Genomic DNA, 21696 nt, shown 5'->3' on the forward strand with positions numbered 1-21696 from the left:
CTCGCCAATTGATGTATTAACTGAAATTAAATAATTGTTATGTTTAACTAATGTTTTTCTATGTTTCATGTTTAAATTTGGTGACCTGCTTTATTTTAAACCAGGTCACAATAAAAAACATGCCCCACCTAGACCAGCCGGGGAAGCAGCTCCTTTTGAATGCTTCAGCCGCACAACACCCACTGATCCGGCATTCTGAAGGCCATTCACGCTACTAATGTTGCCAGGCGGCTGCCAGCTTTTATCATCTGGTTATATACAAAGGGGTGGTCCTGCCTTCAAACATTTGAACTTGCAATGATTTAGATGCAATGACCATTTTGAAACCTCCAAGGTATGCACAATAGAACAATACAAATTATGCTTCTATTGAAAAAAGGGGTAATTATCCAAACGCTGGACTTATATCATAGTGGCCTTTTTTAATTTGGCTACATATATAACTTAGCAATCATAGAGTAAAAACAAATGCAGAACATTTTCAATCAGATGAGTTACAGTTTTCTCAAAAAAGGGCAGCAATGTGAAAACAGATATATAAACAATAATGAAAAAAGCACTTTTATATTCAATGCATTCAACAAAATAAGGTGGGTGTTATAAATATACACACTCTTTAGCCCATATATAGTTCACAATAAGTTTATAAAGTAGTTGGGCTGGTCCGCTATGGAGTGGGCGGTGATCCTAAAAAAAGGTAGGGTCTGTTGTAGCCTGGCTTAGAAAGGGATACCCAGATGACTGGTCCGACGTCAAGAACTAGAAGTGTTGGCGGTTTTGGTGGTCAATATACACAGTTTATAATTCCAGAAGCTGTGTGACCTCGGACGTTTCGGCAGGATGGTTGTAAAGCCTTCTTCTGGGGCCAAGGTAAAACAGGTCTCCCTATAGATTAAAAGAAAAAACTCAACATAAAGGTGTGTTTAGGTAGAGTCCAGAGAGTAGATGGTGCCTCTAGAGCAAAGGAGTGGAGATAAAACTAAGGGCTCTCTATATGGAGTAGTGAGCAGTCCACATAAAAGGGTATTGCAAAAGGAGATCCTGGCACCCAATAAACGAACCTTCTGTAAAAGCTGCAATGGGGATGCTGCTTCAAAAGAATAGTGACTTATGTTCATGGGCAAGCGTGGTATTTCTGCTGCTGAGGTTTGTTGTCAGCGGTTGCCTATAGAAAGGGGAGAGACAAAAAATGTCCCACATCAATAGAATGCCGTTCCTTGACGCTCGGATAAGTGGTGGTACGGCAATCGTAACGAAAAATAGCACAGCATACCTTGTAGGCTCGTAAGCACAGCGTGTGACTGCTGCCTCACGTGCGCTCGAACTGGAGCGGTATCGGTCCTGTGTGCAACAGCCTAGGGGTCTGGAGCAATGCAAGCGCCGTGTTTACTATGCAGATTGTATGGAAGTGCAGTCGTGTTGCCAACTCCGGTCCGGCAACTGAAGCTGTAGACACTAGTGCCTGTGCGCATGTGTAATAATGTAGTGTTACAGGGGGGCGCTAGCGAGCCGAGCAAGATGGCGGCTTCCTAGGGAGCTGTGTGTGGCTCAGAATTAATCCTGTCTAATCCATTCCTCTGTGGGAACGTTTCCGCCGCTGATCGCCAGAATCTGACTCCTGAAGCCGAGCTGTGCGCCCCGACGCTTTCCTGGGCTCGCACCTCCGTCCACATCCCGAGATACAAGCGCCTGGCTGCAGGCCGCGATCCGCCGGGTATCGGCGCCCGCGAGACGTATAAAGCTGAGGCAAGAGAGCCGCCTCAACGTGAGCCCAGACAGCGGTCCGAAGAAGTCTCGACTCCCTCCCGCCCCGAGCGAGCCCGCGTCCTGTAACCTGCCAGCTCCCTCAGCTGATCGGTGTGATCCCAGGAGGGATCGGAGGTCCGGAGCCGGGCGTAAGACCCGAGGCCTGTGAGACGACACAGCGGAGATCCGGGCGCCCGCGTTCGAGCCCGACGCCGAGCGAGGGGAGGTCCTTCGGAGCCGAAGTAACCCAAGTCCAGCGGGGGACCCGTGGAGTGGCTTCCGCGTGTGTGCGGAGCCCGCGGCCCTGCGGCGCCGCGGATGTGAGGCGCGGCCGTCCTCCACTACACTACAGTGGAGCGGAATCTTTGGGTGGCGGGTTCGCCGGGCTGCGGCTGAGGGCACCCGGGCCGCAACACTCCCCCCGGGCCCACGCTGCGGGGGTGTGGAGACGGCCCTGCAGATCTGGCTGCCACGACAGGGACACCATACGCCGCAGCCGTGCCCTCCATCGGGAAGAAGGCCCCAAGGAGAGCGGGTTGACGTGTCCACCCCCTGTGCACGAAGAGACCGGGTGGTCTCCGTCCCCGCACAAAGGTAAGAGCCCTGCCGGGCACTTCTGAAGCTACACCGGACCGTTTCCCGAGAACAGTGCAGACGCCATTATTAAACTCCATCACTCGGAGCTGTGCACCATCATTAGTGTTCCTGAAGCGTGTATGTAAAGAAACGCCCAATCCAGCAAGTCCCTCCAGGACAGCAACACGCCGCTCACCCTGACGGAGCACAGCGTTTCTACGTGGTCATAGCTACTCCTTTTGGGACTCTGGCACAATAAGAAAATTGCTCTGTGCACTCACTCTGCAGAACATCTGACAAGGGGCTCACCAGGACACGCCTGTGTCCCCAAATTACGCTGTGCCCCATTTGAACCTTTCTGTTCGGGGAGAAATACCATGATTGGCCACGCTTTATCCTCGCACTCCATCCCCTTGCCTAAGGAGACCAGCGCCAGATAATACACGATCACACACCAGTCACTGAGCGAGGAGGTCTCCACCGGCGGTGTCAGTGGCGGTCACCCAGAGCCCTGCTGATACACGCTCCCAGAACGGAACGACGGCCGACGGGCAGTTGTAGTGCTGCACGGGCCCTCCCTGGCCCAACCACGACAGGGAGTCCAGCAACTATCAGCAAAGTTCCAAACACTACCGCGACCTCATTACGCTGACCCTCGCTTCAACTTGATAGTGCGTTAACCACGTGCCCTGTCGGGTGAAGGTGCCTTGGGCGGTCACATATCATGGGGAAGAACGACAAGTCCCAAAAAAAACTGAATTTTGAGGCCAGCTCCTCCACCAAGCCAACAAATGCCACGAGCAGACCCGCGTCCCCGGCTGCAGACGGCGGTTCCACCGAAGTCCAGATCCCTGATCTCGACATCAAAGAAATCCTGTTGGACCTAAAAGCTGGTATAGGTGACCTGGGAAGCAAACTAGATAACTTGTCGTCTAAAGTGGATCGTATCCAACATCGCCTCGACCAACACGCCGAGAGACTAGACACTGTCGAACAGCGTGTGTCCGATCTGGATGATGGCGCAGTGTCCCTGACCACTAGGGTCTCTGCGCTGGAATCCCAGGTAAAAAGCATCGCTGCTAAAAACGAAGATTTAGAAGGCCGTTCCCGTAGGAACAATATCAGAATTATTGGAGTCAGAGAGCAGCAACTCCAGATTAAGATGGAGGACCATGTTGAACACATCTGCACTGAACTGTTCGGCCCGGAAGCTCTCTCACGCCTATTCATCGTGGAAAGAGCGCACAGAATCCCTACGGTTAGACCGATCCCAGGAGCGAACCCACGTCCAATTATAGCCAGATTACTTAATTACAAAGACCGTGACGCAATACTTAAAGCAGCCAGAGAGAAAGGGAAACTCCAATTTGATGGCGACTCTATCCAGTTCTTTCCCGATTTCTCACCCTCGGTTCAAGCACAGAGGCGTTCCTTTACAACAATCAAACGGCGACTACAAGACAACCACATACTCTATTCGATGCTGTTCCCCGCCAAACTCCGCATCCAGCATGAGGGGAGAGCTCACTTCTTCGCCTCACCAGAGGAAGCTGCAGAGTATTTAGATCGAGCTGGTTGTCGGCCTGCTCCCAACAACCAGAGCCCGCGTCGTGGAGAACGCATCCGTAGGAACCCACCATAAAGTTCCCAGACTCGGCAAGATGCAGCGACACAGATCCTTCAGATGTCATCGACATCCACTATTCACCACAGAATTTCACAACTAACTGTCTCTGAGCCATATTGCTTCTCGCAAGGCGTCTAGCGCCCCAAGCACAGCACTGTCTGTAGCTCAATTGTTAAGGGTGGGTACACCGTGGGCGGGTTGGGGGTTGCCCACGCAGGGGGGGGTTGTAAAAGTTACTCACCCCGAAAGGAATGGGGTGGGTAATCCACAGGCCTGTTGGGGGTTGCCTGCGCAAGGGAGGGATCCTGGAGTTACCAAGTTGGTCTTCCCCTATCGACCACGTTCTAGCACACTACAATTACAAATCCTTATGCCGAAACCTGTGACCAGTAACACGCCCATCAACACCCTCGAGCTTTGTACGAACTGCAGGGTCGAAATGGCACCGGTCCCCTCCATTACATCACTGCAATCTGGGGTTACTTAAAATTGCTACTTGGAACATCCGAGGTGGAAACCAGCCCTCCAAACTCAGGAAAGTCCTACAATACCTACGGCGGCACAAGGTCAACATTGCAATGTTGCAAGAGACCCACCTTACTTCGACAGCAGAGCAACTTTGGGCCCGGTCATGGGGCTGTCATAGATACTTCTCCTCGTACTCCTCGTACGCGAGAGGAGTGGCAATACTGATTGACAAAAAAGCCAGCTTCAGCCTGATCAGCTTCAAGAAGGACGAGGAGGGCAGGTTCCTGTTAGTGAGAGGCCTGCTTGCTGGGAGAGAAATCGTTTTGGTGAACACTTACGCCCCCAATGTCGACGGACCGAATAACTTCAATTGGATCATGTCCAACCTTGGTACATATACCTCTGCGACGGTCGTCTGGGGTGCAGATCTCAACACCCCGCTCGACCCCCAAATCGACAAATCACACGGCTGCAACAGCAGAACTTCCAGGGCCAGCCGCCAAGTCACAGAGATCTGCCAAGCCTTTGAACTATCCGTAATTTGGAGACACACTCACCCGAATTCCCAGGACTATACTTTTCATTCATCGGTCCACAATACCAGCTCCCGCATTGATTATCTTTTGGTGTCAACACACAGTCCATACAGTTGGGGCCAAGGTTTTAAAAAAAAAAAATAATGTAGTGTTACAGTATTGCGCATGCGCGGGAACGTACCCGGTACGGTTGCCATGGTAGTGTTTGTAAGCAGTAATCACTAGGAAAGAAGGGAAATAATGTGTACCACAGGCTAGTGCCGAATTGAGAAACGGCGTTAAACGCTGGCGAACACATAACAAGGCAAGACTATCAGTAATATGCCCTGTTGTAAGAATGAAAATAAACCAATGGAAGTCGGAGAATCAAACAACAAAATGCGTGTTAGATAGTAGGTGGACTCAGTTCTTAGCTGGGACAAGTTAAACAAGGTAGCAGACCCATTGGGTGGTTGGGCTGGGTGTATGTATAGAGCCCTGCGGAGACCTCTTACTTCTAATGTGTTATACTCCCACCTATGGTTGCTAAGTGGGGCCTAGGCATGGAGCCAGAGGTGCTCTAGGCAGGGGGAATGTATAGGGGATGCTCCTCAAGGATGTTTATTGGTATTCTGAAGGTGCCAGCTCATTGAGTCCCTTGGTAGAAGTTTGGAGTTTAAAAATCCACCATGACTCTTTGAAATTGAGTGTGTTAGCGCGGTGTCCGGTCATTTGGTCAAAAATAAATGTTCGAATGACCATTTGATCGAATCAAAATGGTCGAAAAAAAAAGGTCGAATTTATTTATTTATATATATTTTTTTCGTTTTGGTTGCTTAAAAAATATTTTTAATAAAGAAAAAGGGAGGTTGGGGGGGAACCCCACCATAAAAAAAAAAAAAAAAAAGCGACCTTTTTTTTCCAACCATTTTATTTCGATCAAATGGTCATTCGACCATTTGATTTTCGACCAAATGACTGGTAACCTGTTAGCGCTATTCGAAGATTCTAGGACTTTGTCTATCACCCACCATTTGAAGCAGTCGAAGCTGTGTTGGTATTCAAGGAAGTGGGAAACTAGAGGAGCTGTATGTGTTTTACATCTGATCCGTGACTTATGTTCGCCGATCCTTTTGTGGACCAGGCGGGAGGTTTGACCTACATACCGAAGTTTGCAGGGGCATTCAATTAAATAGATGGCATTAGGTGTTTTGCAATTCGAAAAATGACGGAGTTCCCACTCTTTATCTCCTATCTTGAAGGCTTTAATCTTCGGAGTCTGGTTGCAGACTGCGCAGTTGCCACATGGGTGGTGTCCCCGAATTTCTTGCATGTTCCATAGAGTGGACCTAGCTTCTTTCCGTTTAAGTCTGGCTTGTGTGAGGATATCTCTAAGATTTTTTGATCTCTTCAAAGCCATCCTTGGAAGAGGTTCTTCAGGTAGACTTAGCCGTACTATAGGCCAGACTTTTTTGATTATCCCTTTCAGTTGTGATCTGTTGGGAGTTAAAGGTTGAAATGCATGCCATGGCGTTATTGGTTGTCTCTTCACGTGATTTAGGAGTGAGCAGAGCTTCTCTGGGAGTGCATATGGCTCTTTTTCTCGTGTTTTTCAGCAGTCTCTTCGGATACCCCCTTGTCCGGAGTTTGTCTTGTAATTCAGTTGCATGAATCTTCGGGCCACTGCCACATCATGCCACGAACCCTCTCCGACCACTCCATGGTTACACTCGACTTTACACTATCTGTGACTCCTAGAACTCCCGTGAATTGGAGATTTAAACCTGGCTCACTCTCAGATCCTATCTTCGCTGACGAGCTTCGTCAAGACATCACCACTTTCCTTGCGATAAACCAGGGCTCAGTCGATTCAGCCAGCACGTTATGGGAAACACTTAAATGCTATGTGAGAGGCGTGTGCATGGCCAAAGAGAACGGCATTCTAAAACTAATTAGGCGCGAGTTGACAGAATGTGAACAACGCCTGAAAGATCTAGAAAATACTCAATCAGCATCCCCAGACGTGCGGACCCAGGCCAAACTAAAGATAGAATTAGACAAATTCCAAGAGACAGCTGAACGCGAACTGAAATTTCTGAGCCGGAAACACAAGATTAAACAGTATGGAGAGGGGCAGAAACCCGGGGCGCTCCTGGCCCGCCTTTTGAGACTAGATCAAACACCCCCCCCCGAGTTGAATGTATCCGTGACACGCAGGGAACCCTATCATACACCGAAGAGGGAATCACTAATACATTCCATAAATTCTACCAAGACCTGTATAGCTCTAATATCACTAGCAACCCCGAAGAGATTCAGAACTACCTGAACGACACCGAACTGTACTGGGTAATCCATGAATTACGCGAACCACTGAACGCACCTATCACCCTAGAAGAAATTACTGAAACAATAAAATCTCTCCCGAACACTAAGGCACCCGGTCCCGATGGCTTGACAGGCGAATTTTACAAAACCCATGCAGCCGTGCTAGCCCCGATACTCCTGCAAGTATACGATGAGGCCCTGGAGCGTGGGATACTCCCTCCCACCCTCCATGAAGCCAATGTAATTCTCCTTCATAAATCAGGCAAACCACGGGACGATTGTGCCTCTTATAGGCCAATTTCACTGATCAATCTAGATAACAAGATCCTGGCCAAGATTCTCGCTAACCGTCTCCTTCCCCTCATGCCCGCACTAGTCCTAGGTGACCAAGCCGGATTTATCCCAGGCCGCAGCACGACATACGGTATTCAACGACTCTTTGGCGTCATTGCCGCACTCGACCCCTCACAGCAGGCCATTGCGGTACTGTTAGACGCCGAGAAGGCGTTCGACTCTGTCGAATGGCCTTATATCTTTGCAACACTCACACAAATGGGTCTGGGGAAAACTTTCGTCAAAATGGTCTCTCTACTTTATAATGGCCCCCGCTCCTACATCACCCTCGGCGCCACCAGATCTCCTGGAGTCAGGTTGGAAAGCGGAACTAGGCAGGGGTGCCCCCTATCCGCCCTTATCTTTGCCTTAGTTATGGAACCAATCGCCTCTAGATTGAGAGCACACCGTGTGGATAGAGGCATCACTCTAGGCCCACACAGGCTGATCGTCTCCCTCTATGCGGACGACGTGTTGCTTTTTATTAAAGATCCCCAAACAAATCTTAATCCAATTATGCGCGAGGTAATCCGATTTAGCGGCATCTCTGGGCTCAAAATAAACCACTCGAAATCGGTAATATTTCCACTGACGACATCCACATCTATTTTTCGTGATGACCACGGTTTTAAGTGGGAAAGCACCAGGGTGCGTTATCTTGGTATCCTCATGTCACTTAATCACGACGAAATCTTTAAAGACAACTACGGCCAGGTGTTCCATTCCCTTCGTGAGCGCGTCCAAAGATGGAAGTCACTTCCATTAACACTCTGGGGGAGGGTTTCACTCACCAAGATGGTGATTCTTCCCAAGCTCCTCTATCTGTTCACAAATATACCTCTAATACTCCCACGCGCTTTTATTCAGAAAATCAGAACCCTCATCTTGGAACTAATATGGGCGGGCAAGCCAGCAAGAGTCGCATATACGACACTGACATTACCGGTAGCTCAAGGCAGCCTCGCACTTCCCGATATAGAAAAGTACTATTGGGCCGCCCAAGCCCAATTCCTAGGCCATTGGTATGCCTCTGAACATATCCGCCCACATGTTCAAGTTGAGCGCGCCCTGGCGTCCCCCGACTTCCTAACAGCAGTCATCTTTAGCGAGCAACCGGTTCCGCACAACACATTAAACACAGTCCAGTCCTCAAACGCCATCTGGAAGAAAATAGCCCGCAAATACGAAATATAGATAAGATACTCTCCGCTATTAACCATCAAGTTTATCCCCGGTATACCTCTGACTAACGAAAAAGTCTTCCTGATCTGGCTGGACAAAACTAACATCCAAACATTTGGGGACCTCTTCCCAGAGGATATGTTCATAACCCCACAAATGATCAGAGAGAGAGGGGGCAATACCTCGCTTGACATTTTTCTTTACTTCAGGCTGCGGCACAACTTGCAGGCCCTCCTCCCAACATTCCCTAAACAACCACCAACATGGACCCTCTTACACAATGTGATACAGGCAGGGGGAGAGGGGCGGTTGGTTTCCACGATATATAGATCACTGCTCGCCGACACAACTATACCCGCCGTCATTGCGAAACAGCGTTGGGAGAGAGCCCTCCATGCCAAGATACCCGACGTCGAATGGACCTACATCCTTCAACAAACCCAAATAGTAGCCTTAAACACTCGCTATAAGCAGATACACTTCAACTTCATCCACCAGACATACTATACTCCCCAAAAGAGGCGGCGCCATCACCCCGAAGTCTCTGATCACTGCGAAAGATGCGGCACCCCAGCCGCTGACTTTGTTCACCTCGCATGGCAGTGCCCGGGTGTAGCCCGTTTCTGGTCCTCAGTTTTACAGCACACAAGTGATGTGATCGGTGAGGTGATTGCCCTGCATCCGACCATCGCCCTCCTGAGCATGACAAAACACCTACAGGCCCTGGGGAGAAGGCTCGCTTCTTTGCTCCTAGTGCTTGCCCGCAGAAGAATAGCCCTGACTTGGGGTCGCGGTCCCCTTCCCTCACCAGCGGCATGGAAAAGCGACATTCTTTACTGTCAAGATATGGGCGCTGAATTCCTACGGGCTCTCCCTCTACACGCACGTCCTCTGGATATATGGGTTCCTTACATCAGCTATCTACTCTCTACTTCTGATGTCACTACCTCTCAATCCTCACCCATGAACCATAACATCGCTGATAGTCCGACCCCGGCTTACCTCCCCAGCCCTCGGCAGAGCACATTGTCCCAAAAGTTATCTAAGCTGATGAGAAAATGACCCACAGACTGTGAAAATTGCATTGTAGGTGTAATGAACGCACTGTTCTTCTTTTGTTTTGTTGTCTTGACCTGTCGTCAAAGGTCGTTATTGTATGCTCTTGTTAAAACCCAAAAATAAAGGTTTTAAAAAAAAAAATAATGTAGTGTTACAGTATTGCGCATGCGCGGGAACGTACCCGGTACGGTTGCCATGGTAGTGTTTGTAAGCAGTAATCACTAGGAAAGAAGGGAAATAATGTGTACCACAGGCTAGTGCCGAATTGAGAAACGGCGTTAAACGCTGGCGAACACATAACAAGGCAAGACTATCAGTAATATGCCCTGTTGTAAGAATGAAAATAAACCAATGGAAGTCGGAGAATCAAACAACAAAATGCGTGTTAGAAAGTAGGTGGACTCAGTTCTTAGATGGGACAAGTTAAACAAGGTAGCAGACCCATTGGGTGGTTGGGCTGGGTGTATGTATAGAGCCCTGCGGAGACCTCTTACTTCTAATGTGTTATACTCCCACCTATGGTTGCTAAGTGGGGCCTAGGCATGGAGCCAGAGGTGCTCTAGGCAGGGGGAATGTATAGGGGATGCTCCTCAAGGATGTTTATTGGTATTCTGAAGGTGCCAGCTCATTGAGTCCCTTGGTAGAAGTTTGGAGTTTAAAAATCCACCATGACTTTTTGAAATTGAGTGTGTTAGCGCGGTGTCCGGTCATTTGGTCAAAAATAAATGGTCGAATGACCATTTGATCAAATCAAAATGGTCGAAAAAAAAGGTCGAATTTATTTATTTATATATATTTTTTTCGTTTTGCTTGCTTAAAAAATATTTTTAATAAAGAAAAAGGGAGGTTGGGGGGCAACCCCACCATAAAAAAAAAAAAAAAAAAAAAAAAGCGACCTTTTTTTTCCAACCATTTTACTTCGATCAAATGGTCATTCGACCATTTGATTTTCGACCAAATGACTGGTAACCTGTTAGCGCTATTCGAAGATTCTAGGACTTTGTCTATCACCCACCATTTGAAGCAGTCGAAGCTGTGTTGGTATTCAAGGAAGTGGGAAACTAGAGGAGCTGTATGTGTTTTACATCTGATCCGTGACTTATGTTCGCCGATCCTTTTGTGGACCAGGCGGGAGGTTTGACCTACATACCGAAGTTTGCAGGGGCATTCAATTAAATAGATGGCATTAGGTGTTTTGCAATTCGAAAAATGACGGAGTTCCCACTCTTTATCTCCTATCTTGAAGGCTTTAATCTTCGGAGTCTGGTTGCAGACTGCGCAGTTGCCACATGGGTGGTGTCCCCGAATTTCTTGCATGTTCCATAGAGTGGACCTAGCTTCTTTCCGTTTAAGTCTGGCTTGTGTGAGGATATCTCTAAGATTTTTTGATCTCTTCAAAGCCATCCTTGGAAGAGGTTCTTCAGGTAGACTTAGCCGTACTATAGGCCAGACTTTTTTGATTATCCCTTTCAGTTGTGATGTGTTGGGAGTTAAAGGTTCAAATGCATGCCATGGTGTTATTGGTTGTCTCTTCACGTGATTTAGGAGTGAGCAGAGCTTCTCTGGGAGTGCATATGGCTCTTTTTCTCGTGTTTTTCAGCAGTCTCTTCGGATACCCCCTTGTCCGGAGTTTGTCTTGTAATTCAGTTGCATGAATCTTGAAGTCATTGGTTTCGGTACAGTTTCTGCGGATCCTTAGGAACTGACCGTACGGTAGGTTAACTCGTAGACTTTTTGGGTGGTGACTTCTGTAGTGCAACGTGGTGTTTCTATCGGTATCTTTTTTATAGATGGAACAAGTGAGTTTGTTGTCTGACACCATGATATTAAGGTCCAAGAAGCTGATGCTGATGTTACTGTTGCTCATGGGGAATTTGATTTCCTGTGTTTGATTGTTGATCCAGTTCTGAAAGGTGGGTAAATCTTGACTGTTACCTTGCCAGATAAAAATAACATCATCAATATACCTAAACCATAAACTGATGTTTTCATGGAAAGGATTGGCATTGTTAAGTATGTAGCTTCTCTCGTATTCAGCCATGTAGATTATCGCTAGGCTAGGCCCCTGCCTAGAGCACCTCTGGCTCCATCCCTAGGCCCCACTTAGCAACCATAGGTGGGAGAATAACACATTAGAAGAGGTCTCCGCAGGGCTCTATACATACACCCAGCCCAACCACCCAATAGGTCTGCTACCTTTTTTAACTTGTCCCATCTAAGAACTGAGTCCACCTACTATCTAAAACGCATTTTGTTGTTTGATTCTCCGACTTCCATTGGTTTATTTTCATTCTTACAACAGGGCATATTACTGATAGTCTTGCCTCGTTATGTGTTCGCCAGCGTTTAACGCCATTTCTCAATTCGGCACTAGCCTGGGGTACACATTATTTCCCTTCTTTCCTAGTGATTACTGCTTACAAACACTACCATGGCAACCGTACCGGGTACGTTCCCGCGCATGCGCAATACTGTAACACTACATTATTACACATGCGCACAGGCACTAGTGTCTACAGCTTCAGTTGCCGGACCGGAGTCGGCAACACGACTGCACTTCCATACAATCTGCGTAGTAAACACGGCGTTTGCATTGCTCCAGACCCCTAGGCTGTTGCACACAGGACCGTTACCGCTCCAGTTCGAGCGCACGTGAGGCAGCAATCACACACTGTGCTTACGAGCCTACAAGGTATGCTGTGCTATTTTTCGTTACGATTGCCGTACCACCACTTATCCGAGCGTCAAGGAACGGCATTCTATTGATGTGGGACATTTTTTGTCTCTCCCCTTTCTATAGGCAACCGCTGACAACACACCTCAGCAGCAGTAATACCACGCTTGCCCATGAACATAAGTGGCTATTCTTTTGAAGCAGCATCCCCTTTGCAGCTTTTACAGAAGGTTAGTTTATTGGGTGCCAGGATCTCCTTTTGCAATACCCTTTTTTTGTGGACTGCTCACTACTCCATATAGAGAGCCCTTAGTTTTATCTCCACTCCTTTGCTCTAGAGGCACCATCTACTCTCTGGACTCTTCCTAAACACACTTTATGTTGAGTTTTTTCTTTTAATCTATAGGGAGACCTGTTTTACCTTGGCCCCAGAAGAAGGCTTTACAACCATCCTGCCGAAACGTCCGAGGTCACACAGCTTCTGGAATTATAAACTGTGTATATTGACCACCAAACCCGCCAACACTTCTAGTTCTTGACGTCGGACCAGTCATCTGGGTATCCCTTTCTAAGCCAGGCTACAACAGACCCTACCTTTTTTTAGGATCACCGCCCACTCCATAGCGGACCAGCCCAACTACTTTATAAACTTATTGTGGACTATATATGCGCTAAAGAGTGTGTATATTTATAACACCCACCTTATTTTGTTGAATGCATTGAATACAAAAATGCTTTTTTCATTATTGTTTATATATCCGTTTTCACATTGCTGTCCTTTTTTTGAGAAAACTGTAACTCATCTGATTGAAAATGTTCTGCATTTGTTTTTACTCTATGATTGCTAAATTATATATGTAGCCAAATTAAAAAAGGCCACTATGATATAAGTCCAGCGTTTGGATAATTTCCCCTTTTTTCAATAGAAGCATCATTTGTATTGTTCTATTGTCCATACCTTGGAGGTTTCAAAATGGTCATTGCATCTAAATCATTGCAAGTTCAAATGTTTGAAGGCAGGACCACCCCTTTGTATATAATCATACGCTAGCCTCTTTGTCCTGCACGTTCTGAGGCTGTCCCTCCAGTTACAAAGCTTTTATCATCTGACCACCCGGCTTCCATCACAGGTCCATCCCAAACACCAGGAGAAGCCGAGCTCCTGGGCTTCTCCGGGGCTGGCTTCCAGGAGTTCTGACAGCACCGGTCCTTTGGATTATAAATGCAGCTGTCATGGGGCGGCCTGGAATGTAATGTAACAAAACATATAAAGCGCAACTACGGCCCATAGACGTCTGGGCGCTAAATGATGTGCAGAGTGTGGGGTCTAGTGACAAGAAGCCTTTAGTATCACCTAGGTGGCACCCCCATCCAGCACTGCATTTTTAATCACTGGTAGGTTGCATTCTGGGACTTGTGATGCTTCATTTCCCATAATTTTTCGGCCCACAGGTTAAAAGTGCAAAGGGCTCTTAGCTGAAAAGCAAAGTCCGGCCCCTGAAAGCTACCTCCCTGCATCCACCTGCTTACACCGCAGGGTGGTTGTGTAGCCGGATTCATCCCATCACGGTATGCCTAGCGGCGAGGGGCACGCCCGGCCCGGTCTCTTTCTGTGTATTCTTAGTTACACCCATCAAGATGCACACGCCATTCTAAGTGCTGAACTACAGGTACCAGAATGCAAGGGGAAAGACATCTGCACTGGAAAGACTCACGCGTGACAGCAGACACCCTGAAGAGTGTGAGGCCTCAGCGGGAGACATGATGGTGTGTGCGGCCGTGTGATACCCCGGGAGAGGGGCGAGAGGCGTGTTATGATTTACCTATCCTGGGTTGGTAGCTGTTTCCTAAGTATGTGTGAGCCTGCGTCTGGAATGCTTGGATTAGAGTGTTCCACCTAGAATGTTATGGTGTGAGTGCCCAGGGTCTCTCTGTGTCGGTTGGAAATTGAATGGTGGATGTTTCATTCCCTCATGTACTTGTCCTACCTGTAACTTCAATTGCCTGTTCTTTATATCTGGGACCTACTAAAGCCTCCTAACTAAACCAGGACTCCTGTGTCATCATTGAACCACCACACTTGCATTATAACAGGGCGCACACACAATGCATTGTGGGACTTGTAGTTCTGCTCCCTGTGGTGCAGGTGTCGGGTTGAGGACCAGGGGGAGGGCTGCTTTTCTTTCGTTGCGGGCAGGACAGGCGTGCAGCTTCTTCTGAATAACACCGGCTGTTCCGCAACACAGTGACTACCCTGTGCCATGAATGCACGCTGCGGCCTGTTGGTGGGACTGGGGGGGGGCGGGGGCCGGCTCTGCACGCAGCTGGCCCAGCCACCGACCTCATTGGCGCTTCCTAGACTTCCCGCGTCGCAGCTCCGCGCCGGGCAACTTACGCTGCCACGCGGAGCCCGCCGAGCGCTCCCTCCGCGGTGACGTCACACGCCTCATTCATAAAACTCGGCCGAGCGTCGCCGCCTCCCGCCAGCCAATCCCGGAGCCGGCCGCGCCTCGCAGCCACGCCCCTCGCCGCGCAGCCAATCGTGGCGGCGCGCCTGTCCCCGCAGCCAGTCAGCATGATGTGGCAGAATCTTCAGCTCAAGCGCCAGATACAAGCGCCGGGCTGCGCGCGAGGTGTCCCAAGAGCTGCACGGGGAGCCGCGGAGGCGTGCAGTGACAGTGCACCGAGGAGAAGTGCACAGGCGGCTGCATTCGGGATGCGCATGGAACAACGCTCGGAGGAGCACGTGTGAAGCATTGAGGTACACAGGCAGGCAGCAGCGTTGAGTAAGTGCACTGCACTGGAGGTGTACGGGGGAGCATTGAGGTGCACAGGCAGGCAGCAGGGTCGAGTAAGTGCACTGCCCTGGAGGTGCATGGGGGAGCATTGAGGTGCACAAGCAGGCAACAGCATTGAGTAAGTGCACAGCACTGGAGGTGTACGGGGGAGCATTGGGGTACACAGGCAGGCAGCAGCGTTGAGTAAGTGTACTGCATTGGAGGTGCACGGGGAGCATTGAGGTGCACAGGCAGGCAGCAGCGTTGAGTAAGTGCACTGCACTGGAGGTGCACGGGGGAGCATTGAGGTGCACAGGCAGGCAGCAGCGTCGAGTAAGTGCACTGCCCTGGAGGTGCATGGGGAGCATTGAGGTGCACAAGCAGGCAACAGCATTGAGTAAGTGCACAGCACTGGAGGTGTACGGGGGAGCATTGGGGTACACAGGCAGGCAGCAGCGTTGAGTAAGTGCACTGCACTGGAGGTGTACGGGGGAGCATTGAGTTGCATAGGCAGGCAGCAGCATCGAGTAAGTGCACTGCCCTGGAGGTGCACGGGGGAGCATTGAGGTGCACAAGTAGGCAACAGCATTGAGTAAGTGCACAGCACTGGGGGTGCACGGGGAACATTGAGGTGCATAGGCAGGCAGCAGCATTGAGTGCACAGCCCTGGAGGTGTAATGGGAGCATTGAGGTGCGCAGGCAGCAGCATTGAGTACATGCACGGCAGTGGAGGTGCACGGGGGAGCATTGAGGTTCGCCGGCACTAGCATTGAGTACGTGCACGGCATTAAAGGTGCACGTGGTAGCATTGAGGTACACAGGCAGGCAGCAGCATTGAGTAAGTGCACGGCACTGGAGGTGCACGGGGAACATTGAGGCAGCAGCATTGAGTACATGCACGGCAATGGAGGTGCACGGGGAAGCATTGAGGTGCAAAGGCAGGCAGCAGCATCGAGTTCACAGCACTAGAGGTGTACGGGGAGCATTGAGGTGCACAGGCAGGCAGCAGCGTTGAGTAAGTGCACTGCACTGGAGGTGCACGGGGGAGCATTGAGGTGCACAGGCAGCCAGCATCGTTGAGTAAGTGCACTGCACTGGAGGTGTACGGGGGAGCATTGAGGTGCACAGGCAGGCAGCAGGGTCGAGTAAGTGCACTGCCCTGGAGGTGCATGGGGGAGCATTGAGGTGCACAAGCAGGCAACAGCATTGAGTAAGTGCACAGCACTGGAGGTGTACGGGGGAGCATTGGGGTACACAGGCAGGCAGCAGCGTTGAGTAAGTGCACTGCACTAGAGGTGCACGGGGAGCATTGAGGTGCACAGGCAGGCAGCAGCGTTGAGTAAGTGCACTGCACTGGAGGTGCATGGGGGAGCATTGAGGTGCACAGGCAGGCAGCAGCGTCGAGTAAGTGCACTGCCCTGGAGGTGCATGGGGAGCATTGAGGTGCACAAGCAGGCAACAGCATTGAGTAAGTGCACAGCACTGGAGGTGTACGGGGGAGCATTGGGGTACACAGGCAGGCAGCAGCGTTGAGTAAGTGCACTGCACTGGAGGTGTACGGGGGAGCATTGAGTTGCATAGGCAGGCAGCAGCATCGAGTAAGTGCACTGCCCTGGAGGTGCACGGGGGAGCATTGAGGTGCACAAGTAGGCAACAGCATTGAGTAAGTGCACAGCACTGGGGGTGCACGGGGAACATTGAGGTGCATAGGCAGGCAGCAGCATTGAGTGCACAGCCCTGGAGGTGTAATGGGAGCATTGAGGTGCGCAGGCAGCAGCATTGAGTACATGCACGGCAGTGGAGGTGCACGGGGGAGCATTGAGGTTCGCCGGCACCAGCATTGAGTACGTGCACAGCATTAAAGGTGCACGTGGTAGCATTGAGGTGCAAAGGCAGGCAGCAGCATCGAGTTCACAGCACTAGAGGTGTACGGGGAGCATTGAGGTGCACAGGCAGGCAGCAGCATTGAGTACGTGCACGGCACTGCAGGTGCACGGGGGCGCATTGAGGTGCACAGGCAGGCAGCAGCATTGCGTGCACAGTCCTGGAAGTGCACGGGGGAGCATTGAGGTGCACAGGCAGGCAGCAGCATTGAGTGCTGTGCACGGCCCTGGTGGTGCACGGGGAGCATTGAGGTGAACAGGCAGGAAGCAGCATTGAGTACATGGACGGCACTGGAGGTGCACGGGGGAGCATTGAGGTACACAGGCAGGAAGCAGCATTGAGTACATGGACGGCACTGGAGGTGCACGGGGGAGCATTGAGGTGCACAGGCAGGCAGCAGCACTGCGTGCACGGCCCTGGAGGTGTACGGGGGAGAATTGAGGTGCACAGGCAGCAGCATTGAGTATTTGCACGGCAGTGGAGGTGCACGGGGGAGCATTGAGGTGCACAGGCAGGCAGCAGCATTGAGTACATGCACGGCACTGCAGGTGCACGGGGGAGCATTGCGGTTCATAGGCAGGCAGCAGCATCGAGTGATCAGCACTGGAGGTGTACGGGGGAGAATTGAGGTGCACAGGCAGCAGCATTGAGTATTTGCACGGCAGTGGAGGTGCACGGGGGAGCATTGAGGTGCACAGGCAGGCAGCAGCATTGAGTACATGCACGGCACTGCAGGTGCACGGGGAACATTGAGGTGCACAGGCAGCAGCATTGAGTACATGCACGACACTGCAGGTGCACGGGGGAGCATTGAGGCTTGAGGCGCACAGGCAGGCAGCAGCATTGAGTACATGCACGGCACTGCAGGTGCACAGTGAGAATTGAGGTGCACAGGCAGGCAGCAGCATTGAGTACTTGCACACTATTAAAGGTGCACGGGGTAGCATTGAGTTGCACAGGCAGGTATCAGCATTGAGTGCATGCACGACACTGCAGGTGCACGTGGGAACATTGAGGTGCACAGGCAGGCAGCAGTATTGAGTACATGCACGGCACTGCAGGTGCACGGGGGAGCATTGAGGTGCACAGGCAGGCAGCAGTAATGAGTACATGCACGGCACTGCAGGTGCACGGGGGAGCATTGAGGTGCACAGGCAGGCAGCAGCATTGAGTGCATGCACGGCACTGGAGGTGCACAGGGGAGCATTGCGAGGTGCACAGGCAGGCAGCAATATTGAGTACATGCACGGCACTGCAGGTGCACGGGGGAGATTCAAGGTGAACAGGCAGGCAGCAGCATTGAGTACATGCACGGCACTGCGGGTGCACGGGGAGCATTGAGGTTCGCCGGCACCAGCATTGAGTACGTGCACGGCATTAAAGGTGCACAGGCAGGCAGCAGCACTGAGTGCATGCACGGCACTGGAGGTGCACGGGGGAGCATTGAGGTGCACAGGCAGGCAGCAGTATTGAGTGCATGCACGGCACTGGAGGTGTACGGAGGAGCATTGAGGTGCACAGGCAGCAGCATTGAGTGCATGCACGGCACTGGAGGTGCACGGGGGAGCATTGAGGTGTGCAGGCAGCAGCATTGAGTGCATGCACGGCACTGGAGGTGCACGGGGGAGCATTGAGGCAGAAACATTGAGTACATGCACGGCACTGGAGGTGCACGGGGGAGCATTGAGGTGCACAGGCAGGCAGCAGTATTGAGTACATGCACGGCACTGCAGGTGCACGGGGAGCATTGAGGTGCACAGGCAGGCAGCAGCATTGAGTGCATGCACGGCACTGGAGGTGCACGGGGGAGCATTGAGGTGCACAGGCAGCAGCATTGAGTGCATGCACGGCACTGGAGGTGCACGGGGGAGCATTGAGGTGCACAGGCAGCAGCATTGAGTGCATGCACGGCACTGGAGGTGCACGAGGAAGCATTGCGAGGTGCACCGCGGGGTTCTAGCCACTCTCGCAGGTAGGAGATGTCCGGCGATCTCCAGACGGTGCCTGTCTCGAGTTGCCGGCTCTCCCAGCCTGTCTCTTTCTCTGGGCTTCACCAACTCTCCCCGGCTGCCTGGCTTGTGTTCTCTCTGCACGCGGTGTGCCCGCTGCCATAGCAGACTGCGGGCGCCCACAGGCAGGCCTCGGGCCATACATAAAGAAGCATTGGCAATGCCAAGAGTTTGGGCATTTGTGTAGGCATGGGAAAGGCACTTGCCAGGCCCTGCGTGGTGGTATTAACTGGCCGTCCATGCAAGCAGGTGAAAAAGTGGTGCGAGTACCTGGGCATCTAACAGCGGTGCCTGGAAAATGCCGCACACCTCTGCACAAACCCAAATGGTTGGCTCTGCCAATGCTTGTCTTTAACAGGACAGGGTGGAGGAAGCGGATACAGCGAGTGGCTGGAGGCAGCGCTGGCAAGTGACACCTGTAGCGGGTTTATTCACTTTCATGAGACTGCTTTGAGAAAACACTGGCAGGCACTGATGGCAAGGCTTGATTAAAGCTAGCTGAAAAAGGTCCCATAAGGAGGTCATTTGGGCGAGGAGGGGTGGGAATGGCCTGAGGGATTAGCATGTGTATGGGCAGTCAATGAGTGGGCAAATAACCAAGCAACACCTGCAAGCTGTGCCCCTCCTCGTGGGCCGCTCCTCACTATCTGTACTCCAGTGTAATCGTTTCAGCTTCAAGAGCCAGAACTAAGACTGCAGTCGTTTCGGCTCATAGGTGGGGCTAGCCCAAACTAAAAAGTGTGGGGGGGGGGGGTCGGTGACGCAAGCGTTGGGAAGTGACATCACAAGAAGTGCACATAGGAGACAAGACACATGCAGCCTCGCTACAACCCTGCCGGTGGCTACCGACAAAAAGGCTATTACCGTTTCCGGCACGCTCTGGATCACGAGCGCCGAGCGACGGTGTTAATCCCCCTTCATAGAGTCCCATAGGTTTCCCTGGCCCCCATTAGGAGGTTGCCTGTGGGCTGCCGGCCTGATATCCTGGTAACACCGGGACATTCCGGCCAGCGGAGGACCGGGAAGCTCCCATTCTCGTGCAGTCCCATAGGTTTCCATGGCCCCCATTAGGAGGTTGCCGGCCTGATATCCCGGTAACACCGGGACATTCCGGCCAGCGGAGGACCGGGAAGCTCCCATTCTCGTGTAATCCCAGAGGTTTCCATGGCCCCATTAGGAGGTTGCTGGTGGGCTGCCGGCCTGATATCCTGGTAACACCGGGACATTCCGGCCAGCGGAGGACCGGGAAGCTCCCATTCTCGTGTAATCCCATAGGTTTCCATGGCCCCCATTAGGAGGTTGCCGGTGGGCTGCCGGCCTGATATCCTGGTAACACCGGGACATTCCGGCCAGCGGAGGACCGGTAAGCTCCCATTCTCGTGCAGTCCCATAGGTTTCCATGGCCCCCATTAGGAGGTTGCCGGTGGGCTGCCGGCCTGATATCCTGGTAACACCGGGACATTCCGGCCAGCGGAGGACCGGGAAGCTCCCATTCTCGTGTAATCCCATAGGTTTCCATGGCCCCCTTTAGGAGGTTGCCGGTGGGCTGCCGGCCTGATATCCTGGTAACACCGGGACATTCCGGCCAGCGGAGGACCGGGAAGCTCCCATTCTCGTGCAGTCCCATAGGTTTCCATGGCCCCCATTAGGAGGTTGCCGGTGGGCTGCCGGCCTGATATCCTGGTAACACCGGGACATTCCGGTCAGCGGAGGACCGGGAAGCTCCCATTCTCGTGTAATCCCATAGGTTTCCATGGCCCCCATTAGGAGGTTGCCGGCGGGCTGCCGGCCTGATATCCTGGTAACACCGGGACATTCCGGCCAGCGGAGGACCGGGAAGCTCCCATTCTCGTGTAATCCCATAGGTTTCCATGGCCCCCATTAGGAGGTTGCCGGTGGGCTGCCGGCCTGATATCCTGGTAACACCGGGAAATTCCGGCCAGCGGAGGACCGGTAAGCTCCCATTCTCGTGCAGTCCCATAGGTTTCCATGGCCCCCATTAGGAGGTTGCCGGTGGGCTGCCGGCCTGATATCCTGGTAACACCGGGACATTCCGGCCAGCGGAGGACCGGGAAGCTCCCATTCTCGTGTAATCCCATAGGTTTCCATGGCCCCCTTTAGGAGGTTGCCGGTGGGCTGCCGGCCTGATATCCTGGTAACACCGGGACATTCCGGCCAGCATAGGAACGGGAAGCTCCCATAGACTCCACGGGAATGGGAACACCGAAGCACCGGCACTGTTAGTAACAGTCTCGGTGCTTCACTGAGAAATCTGCCGGGAGGGTCTTGAACTACCGGCAGGTCAGCTTTGCTTGTAGTTTCGCAGCCCCTACAGGCAGACTTGTAGTTTGCTGGTCCAGAAAAGATGCTGGTGACCGTATATTGCAAGTAGGCTGGCGCCCCACCGGCAGACCTGCAGTCGGTAGGTCCGGGAAAGTGCTTTAATACCGGATGGGCGACACGGAATGAGGCCGTTCCTTGTGGCGTAGCCTGTTGCCGTGCGGCGCTGCGTGTAGAC

The 21696-nt window shown here is 51.8% G+C and overlaps 1 protein-coding gene across 2 annotated transcripts in view; it reads left to right on the forward strand.

Moving 5' to 3' along the window:
- Positions 1 to 15136: 15136 nt before the first annotated feature.
- LOC138498070 (riboflavin transporter 2-like) overlaps positions 15137 to 21696 on the forward strand; it is a 91716-nt gene continuing 85156 nt past the window's right edge. For both annotated transcript variants that reach the window (XM_069621922.1, XM_069621921.1), the window contains exon 1: positions 15137 to 15269. The gene's annotated coding sequence lies outside the window, so the exon portion shown is untranslated. The remainder of the gene's footprint in view (positions 15270 to 21696) is intronic.

This window comes from Ambystoma mexicanum, chromosome 5q (genome assembly GCF_040938575.1).
Source record: "Ambystoma mexicanum isolate Mex_15411 chromosome 5q, UKY_AmexF1_1, whole genome shotgun sequence".
Classification (NCBI taxonomy): Eukaryota; Metazoa; Chordata; class Amphibia; order Caudata; family Ambystomatidae; genus Ambystoma; species Ambystoma mexicanum.